Genomic DNA, 8,354 nt, shown 5'->3' on the forward strand with positions numbered 1-8,354 from the left:
TGGTTTCCCTGTTTGGGAATAATAATGGTGGTGACTCCCTAAACCTTTAGAACACTATCTCCTGATAAGCTTTCCATACATATTAGCTATTAGTCCCTGAAAAACACTTTTTCATTTGTATATTGCTACCTATGGTACCAAGACATGGCCTACCTCTTTCTTGGACATATCTTAGAAAATTTAAATCAGCTGAGAGAAAAGTATGGCAATTATTCTTTTCTCATTAGCCTTTAGAACTTAAATGGAAGAAAAAAAGCATTCATTTTCCAGTTATTTTAGCAAGAGGATGAGACTGTTTTTTTTACTAAATGAAGTTCACAATCATTTTAGTGTTTTGTTTCCATCGACTTCATCAAGGAAATTTATCAGCATGATTAAAAATGAGTCGATGAAAGTACTAATAATTTTTTTCGCAAAAATTAAAAGAGAAGCAAGGGTCTCGGAAAGCACATAATTTCAAGCCTTGGAAAGTTGTTTTCTCTCCCATTCTCCCCTCCCCCTTAATTCTTTGAACACAGTATCTTAAACCCCATTCCCATCTACCCAAAAACGACTTCAAGGAGTGTCACGCCTCTCCAGCAACAAAGACAATTTACACTGCCCCAATAGGCAACCTTATCTATTATAAACTAGCTAGTTCATTCAGGAGTTCAGGGGTACCTTCAGAGGAACACAGCTATAACGCCTAAACAATTCTGCCAGCCATGGAAAGCATTACATCAAGACACCACAACAAACAAAATATTAAAACAAGCAATTTAAAAAGATGATACAGACGATGGAAATAAACAGGACGACTGACAAGTTAAATGCTTTTCCATTTCAAAGTCTAAGATACAGCAAAACATAAACGGTTAAAGCAATCACCAGACCCAAGATAATTTTGATTGGAGGGGACGACTTCGACAGGTATCAGTCATTCAACAATCTATATGGAGCCACTGGGGCAACAGGACCAAAAAAATTTAAAAAATGTAAATCTCAAGATGAAAGAGGCAAAGGGGGTGGGGCGCGGAGCCTGTGAATGAAAACTCTGCCTGCTCCTCCAGACCAAGCTCGAGAATAGGACTCAAAGTCGCTCCGCGGTGGCACTGTAGGCGGGGACTCGCGTTTCTTGCCGAAGATGGGGGATTCTGATACAGGGAAAGTGTGAACCCGGCCTGCAGTACGTGATGTGCGCGAGTCACAAAAGAGTTTCTTTGGGCACTTTATGGGGTTGAGTGATTCGGGCCTGGGAAGTGTCCTCCACTTGGTTAAGATAGAGCATTTCTAGAAGGATCGTAGTCCTGCAGATCCTTTTGGCAGGAACTTTGACTTCCTGGGCTTTTCTTCATCACCCCACCCCCTTTGCCGCTTTCTTCTTGAGGTTTACATTTTTTTTTTTTGTCCTGTTGCCCCAGTGGCTCCATATAGATTGTTGAATGACTGATACCTTAAATCTGTCGAAGTCGTCCCCTCTTATCAAAATTAAAATTTCTGAGTCCCTAACCCATAGAGCAAGCCAGGTCCACAGGCGCAGTCCAATAAATGCGGAAAGAAACGGAAAGCAAGAGAGAAAATGCTCTCTCAACGAACAACAGGCACACCAAAGCGTTGCTCAGATCAAAACCCTCAAATCCCAGGTTTGCATCTCCTCCAAGCGACAAAAGACCGAGGTGCAGAAAGGCTGCCAGTGAAACCTGCTGAGCTTCAAGTCCCTTACCGTACAGAGGAATCCGTTTCCCCCAAAGGGCGGAGCAAGGTCTCCCGGCACTAGTGCAAGCCCACTTACACCGGGAGCACAGGGGCGCCGAGACCCCTAAGAACCTGGTCCAGGGCCGATTCTCTAGTCCCTCGGGTGGGAGGAGGCAGCGGCCCGCCACCTTCAGTGGCGAGAAGCGCCATTCCACAGGCATCGCCGCCCAGGAGCCCCCAGCACAAGGACCGTCCGCGGCTCCCTCACGCCCGCCGCCGGAGCTGGGACCCAAGGAGAACGCTCACCTTGCTGGCGGGAGAGGGCAAACAACCTTTCTGAAAGGCGAGTCCTTGTCCAGCCTCCGTGAGGTGGAGCACAGAGGCCAATTCAAACTGCCCGCGACGGCCACCGGTTTTCGATTCGACCGCTTCCGGCCTCTAGACTGAACTCGGCTCCAAGCCTATTGGTCACTGTCAGAGGTTGTGAGCCAATCGGCTCCCGCGTAGTCGAACGGCTGCCTCTGATTGGCCCTTTCGGATGGATTTAAAAATCAAGCCAAGCCCGCAGAGGGGTACGGGCTGGTGCTACTGGGTTTTTTGTTGTTGTGGGAAGGCGGAGCCCACGTGCTTTAGCGGAGGCTGGGAGGCGTTAGGAACCGCTGTTTCCTCCAAAGGCAGGGAATGGGACGGCGGATTAGGAGGGTGTGGTCTATCGGCTACAGCCAGCGGGAGAGGACTGCCAGGTGAAAACTTTAATACTTCACACACGTATCTACTTACTTATTAAATATATAATTTAGGACATATATACTAAAGTACTATTCTGCCAGACATTCTTCCTCCTGTGTCATTCCTAACAATTCTTTAGGAAAGTATTCTTGTTTTTATTTAAAGGTTAACTGAGGCACAGAGAAGCTTAAGTCTTTTGAAACTGAAATCTAGAAGAGGCAGGGCCTCACGTTTAACTGCTTCTAAACAGGTGATTCTAAGCATTTGTTATCTGCGATTCCAGGGGAGAAGATTGTACCCAGAAAAACCGTGAACGTAGGATGTAACCCCCTCTTTTCTTATAAAGCTCCCTAGTAATGTGTGTACTTATGTACCATAAACTAAAAATAATGGGCTTCCCTGGTGGCTCAGTGGCAAAGAACTTGTCTGCCAATGCAGGAGAGGCGGGTTCCCATCCCTGGGTGGGGAAGATCCCCTGGAGAAGGAAATGGCAACCCACTGTGGCAACCCACAGTATTCTTGCCTGGAGAATCCCTTGGACAGAGGATCCTGGCAGGCTACAGTTCATGGGGTCGCAAAAACAATCCGACAGTACTTAGCTACTAAACAACAGCAACAAACTAAAAATAAGCCGCTAAAGACTGGATCAAAACAATGAATTGTTAAATTACTATTTCTCTGACACTACTGTGTTCCTCAGTAGATTCCAACCTTTCTGTTTACCTTCCATTAGGCTGTTCCTGCAGCCCCTTATCCTTCACTGAAAGTTTACTCATCCTTCAACCCAACTCAAATGCCGCTTTCTTCTTAAAATTTTTGCTCTTCCCACCTACCCCTTGAAATAATTCCCTAGACCTTTCCTAGAGTTTGGCTTATACTTCACTATAAGGGTTTTTGCTGTGTTTTAAAATGGATGGATAGATAAATATAGGTATACATATAGATATCTATTTTTGTCTGGCTCCCCCTGCAGACTCAAAAATTCTTGTAGGGTAAAATCTTTTTGAATTCATCTTTACATTCCTAGCAACTCCCTAGTAACTTTGCACATCGTAACTTAAAATTATCTTGACAAGTAAAACTGCCGGCTGGAGAAAGGCCTTGTTCTCCACTCTCCTTGAAGCCCTAAGGAGAGAGGAGGGAGCAGGTAGGGGAGAAGAACTTTTCTCAGACACTGCTCTGTGAGTCTAGTAGCTGACTGTTCCGGGATTTGAACCAAATTCCAACAATGGTTACAGCTGCATTGTTTTCCAGGGTAGTTATTCAACTATTTATTAGCTGTCAAAGGAAAACAGAACTAGAAAGAACATAACAGAGCAGCCTGGTAGGCTACAGGCCATGGGGTCACAAAGAGTCAGACCCAGCTGAGCTCATGAGCATGTGTTATGAAGTTAGGATTGATATTTTTACATTTTCCCATCTAGAGATCCAGTTATTCTACCACTATTTGTTGAAAAGATTAACCTTTCTTTTTTGAAAGCACCTATGTTAAAAATTAACTGAATATACAAATAAGGATATATTTGTGCCTCTCTTCTGTTTTACTGATCTATATTGTCTATCTTTATATCTGTAACACACTTTTGATTACTGCCACCTTATAGTAAGTCATGAAATTAGGTAACAAATTCTTGATTTACATTCTGATCTTTTAAAATTGTGTCTAATCTAGGGCCTTTATCTTTCTAAAAAAAATAGAATAAGAATATAAATTTTTCCAAGAGCTTTCTGAAATTTTGATTGGGATTATGTTCCTAGGTGAGAGATTAGTGGTCAACACACTTGGATTTCACTTGATTTATATCACCAGAAATATTCAAGCATTGGCCCAGCAGAAGGCTGAGAGCCACTACTGTGCAAAATCAAGGGAGGGCCCTGTATGTGGCCATGTCCTCTGCAAACCTAACAATGCTAGAGATGAGTATAGCAGAAAAGGCCAACCTGCTGGCAAGCATCAGGGAGCAATTCATTGCACAGACTCCCTAGCATCCTGGAGCAAGGCCATGTTTTTTCCATAGAGAATGACTCACCATCTGAAAAAAAGCATCCTGATGTGCTGCTGTCTTTATTGAAGACCAAGCACGTGACCTGAGAACATCAGACATGTCCATCACTAGCTGTGTATTGTCAGACCCACCAAGTCAGGGGTTCTAGTGGGTACAACAGCAAACCATTCTATGATGGGCTCCAAGCAGGTCCAAATGGCATGAATAACTTACATAAATAGATAAGTGGCCATAGGTCACCTGTTCTGTTTCACCAAGACTTTGTCTCTGTGGATATCTGAGATCTTACAGTGCATGCGTCCATGCTCAGTCGCTTCATCGTGTCTGACTCTTTGCGACCCCATGGACTGTATAGTCCACCTGGCTCCTCTATCCATGGGATTTTTCCAGGCAAGAATACAGAAGAGGGTCACAATTCCCTTCTCCAGGGGATCTTCCCAACCTAGGGATGGAAACCGCATCCCTTGCATTGCAGGTGGATTATTTTAGGTTCCCCCAAACAAGCCAACAGAGGAGAAAATGCCTGATCCTCATTCACAGATGGCTTGGCTCAATGTGCTGATGATCACCCAGCTGATCACATCACCACCAGCAGGGCAGTGGGGCTTTCAGGACAGCCTTGCACACGATGCTCCTGCAGCATCCTAAGGGGATCTCCTAAGGAGATCCCAAAGGAAACTCCCTGAGCAGGGAGTCCGCACTGAGGGGAGAACCTCCCCCCGCCCTGACCACCACACACAGGCTGATGCTTCTGCACCTAGGGGGACTCTGTCCCTGCAAAGGGCGGCTCCGTGGGTCCTGGTGCCTCAGCTCTAGCTCATGGTGTGCTTCCAGAGCAGCAAGGAACTACTGAAAGGTTTTCCCTTTTCCAGTATGCAAGAGGTTTTCTTAAAGCAGCATTTTTATCAAGAATGATTTTTTTTTTTTTTTTTAGTAAAGACTCAATACTTTGAGAACTGTGCTGGGGTGTCCTGAAAATAAACTGCTGTTCCCTACAGCACCACAAGAGGAACAACCCTTGGGTAGAGCTGTGAGCAGAACAGTCTACTGCATGCTTCACATGGAAGAAAAGGTAGCCCACGATCAGGATACACCTCTGGGCAAATGATTTGGCTGATTGATCAGGGGCCTGGAAGGAGCAGGATTAAATTATTAATATTATAAACAGTTTTAGAAAAGGGGGTTATGGGTAGAACTTATAGGAAAAAGAACTAAGTATTCGCATCTTTGTGTCTTAACGTCAGTACTCACTGGAGAGCATCCACCGCAGAGGAGGCACAACTAGATGGACAAGAGGATTGGTCTGATGGATTGTCCAGTGGACGTCCTCAGTCACCCAAGTGCACAATGGTCCCATCATCAGAGCAGCCATGGTATCAGGGATGATGGCTGTAAATGTACCCAACAGCATGGGCTCAATAGGAAAAGGAGTACATCAAGGCTGTATATTGTCACCCTGCTTATTTAACTTATATGCAGAGTACATCATGAGAAATACTGGACTGGAAGAAACACAAGCTGGAATCAAGATTGCTGGGAGAAATACCAATAACCTCAGATATGCAGATGACACCACCCTTATGGCAGAAAGTGAAGAGGAACTCAAAAGCCTCTTGATGAACGTGAAAGTGGAGAGTGAAAAAGTTGGCTTAAAGCTCAACATTCAGAAAACGAAGGTCATGGCATCAGGTCCCATCACTTCATGGGAAATAGATGGGGAAACAGTGGAAACAGTGTCAGACTTTATTTTTCTGGGCTCCAAAATCACTGCAGATGGTGACTGCAGCCATGAAATTAAAAGACGCTTACTCCTTGGAAGGAAAGTTATGCCCAACCTAGATAGCATATTCAAAAGCAGAGACATTACTTTGCCAACAAAGGTTCGTCTAGTCAAGGCTATGGTTTTTCCAGTGGTCATGTATGGATGTGAGAGTTGGACTGTGAAGAAGGCTGAACACCGAAGAATTGATGTTTTTGAACTGTGGTGTTGGAGAAGACTCTTGAGAGTCCCTTGGACTGCAAGGAGATCCAACCAGTCCATTCTAAAGGAGATCAGCCCTGGGATTTCTTTGGAAGGACTGATGCTAATGCTGAAACTCCAGTACTTTGGCCACCTCATGCAAAGAGTTGACTCATTGCAAAAAAGACTCTGATGCTGGGAGGGATTGGGGGCAGGAGGAGAAGGGGATGCCAGAGGATGAGATGGCTGGATGGCATCACTGACTCGATGGACATGAGTTTGGGTGAATTACGGGAGTTGGTGATTGACAGGGAGGCCTGGTGTGCTTCGATTCATGGGGTCGCAAAGAGTCGGATACGACTGAGCAACTGAACTGAACTGAACTGAACCACCATTTCTGGTGCATAATCAACCTGCCATCATAAGACTGACACTGGGCCCTCAGAAACCCAAGTAAAAACAACCAGCTTCTTGATGGCAAGTCAATTGCATTGGATCCCTTCCACTCTGAAGGACTTGATACCTGCTCCCGATATTGGTTTATCTTCTCTGTCTGCAGTGCCTGTACCAGTTGTACTGTCTGAAGGGCTTACAGAATACCTGATTAACAGTCATAGCATCCTGATAAGATTGTCTCAGGTCAAGGCACTCCTCTTATTGAGAAATGTGTACATAACTATGGGATTTGCTGATTCTACTGTATCCTGCCTTTTTCCTGGAAGTTGTTGTTCAGTCATTCAGTCATGTCCAACTCTTTGCAACCCCATGGACTACAGCACGCCAAGTTTCCCTGTCCTTCACCATCTCCGGAAGCTTGCTCAAACTCATGTCCATTGAATCAGTGGACATGATTCAATGTCCTCTCACCATCTCATCCTCTGTCCCCTTCTCCTCCCGCCTTCAGTCTTTCCCTGCATCAGCGTCTTTTTTCAATGAGTCAGCTGTTTGGATCAGGTGGCCAAAGTATTCCTGGAAGTAGCTGGTCTAATACTCTTTGAGTTGAATTGTCTTCCCCCCACCATAAATTCATATGTTGAAGTGGTAACTCCCAGTAACTCAGAATGTGACTTTAATTGGAAACAGGGTCATTTCAGATATCATCAGCTTGTAGATGAGGTCATTAGGGTGGCCCTTGACCCAGTATGGCTATGTCCTTATTAAAAGGAGACATTCAGACACAGAGACAGCAGCACAGGGGGAGCACCATGTGAAGAATTGGAGTTATGCTGCCACAAGCCAAGGGACACCAAAGATTGCTGGTAAATGACCAGGAGCTGGGCGAGAAGCATGGAACAGTCTCCCTCACAGCTCTCAGAAGTAACCAATCCTGCCAATGGCAGGATCTCAAACCTCTAGAATACAGAAATCAGAGACAATACATTTCAGTCATTCTAAACCACCCCGTTGTTTGTACTCTGTTACAGCAGCGTCAGGAAACTCATACAAACCAGATTGGAATGGCCTATGAACAGCTCAACTAAGGCAACATCCTATAGACCTGGGAAAATATCCTCCCTAACTCACTATCTGTATTAACCAACATATCAAGTGGTGTCCCCCGTGGCTAGAATCCAGATGCCAAGAAATGGAACGGGAATTCGCCCTTCTCACTACCACTCCCAATAACCCATTTGTGCTTCCCATTCTAGTGTGGGCTCTACTGGGTAAAGTGGGGAGTGGATCAGGCTACTGCTAGTGACACATGAAGGGTTCCACAAAATCAGAAGCTACAACTGATCTCTTTGGTTTCCTTACGTGGATGTAACAGCAGGCAAAGAAAGGAGTTACAATACTGGTGAGGTGACTCAGTCTTGATTATCATAAGAAGGCAGCACTGGTGCTATGTTAAAGGGGCAGTGGAGAATATGTCTGGAACTCAGGGGATTCCTTGGGGTACGGTTACGTGTCTTTGTGTTGGATAATAACAGTGAACAAACAATTGCCGTCACTATAGCAAAATAAGGGCAAGACAGTGAAAGGCCTGA

The 8,354-nt window shown here is 45.1% G+C and overlaps 1 protein-coding gene across 2 annotated transcripts in view; it reads right to left on the minus strand.

Moving 5' to 3' along the window:
* Nucleotides 1-2,256, minus strand: part of CENPF (centromere protein F) — a 61,974-nt gene extending 59,718 nt beyond the window's left edge. Inside the window, exon 1 of one of the 2 annotated variants that reach the window (XM_055582970.1) lies at nt 1,981-2,256. The gene's annotated coding sequence lies outside the window, so the exon portion shown is untranslated. Of the gene's footprint in view, nt 1-1,702; nt 1,942-1,980 lie in introns of those variants that run through there. The other variant, XM_055582971.1, reaches the window with a different exon arrangement.
* Between the last annotated feature and the right edge of the window lie 6,098 nt (nt 2,257-8,354).

The sequence above is a fragment of the Bubalus kerabau genome, chromosome 5 (genome assembly GCF_029407905.1).
Source record: "Bubalus kerabau isolate K-KA32 ecotype Philippines breed swamp buffalo chromosome 5, PCC_UOA_SB_1v2, whole genome shotgun sequence".
Classification (NCBI taxonomy): Eukaryota; Metazoa; Chordata; class Mammalia; order Artiodactyla; family Bovidae; genus Bubalus; species Bubalus kerabau.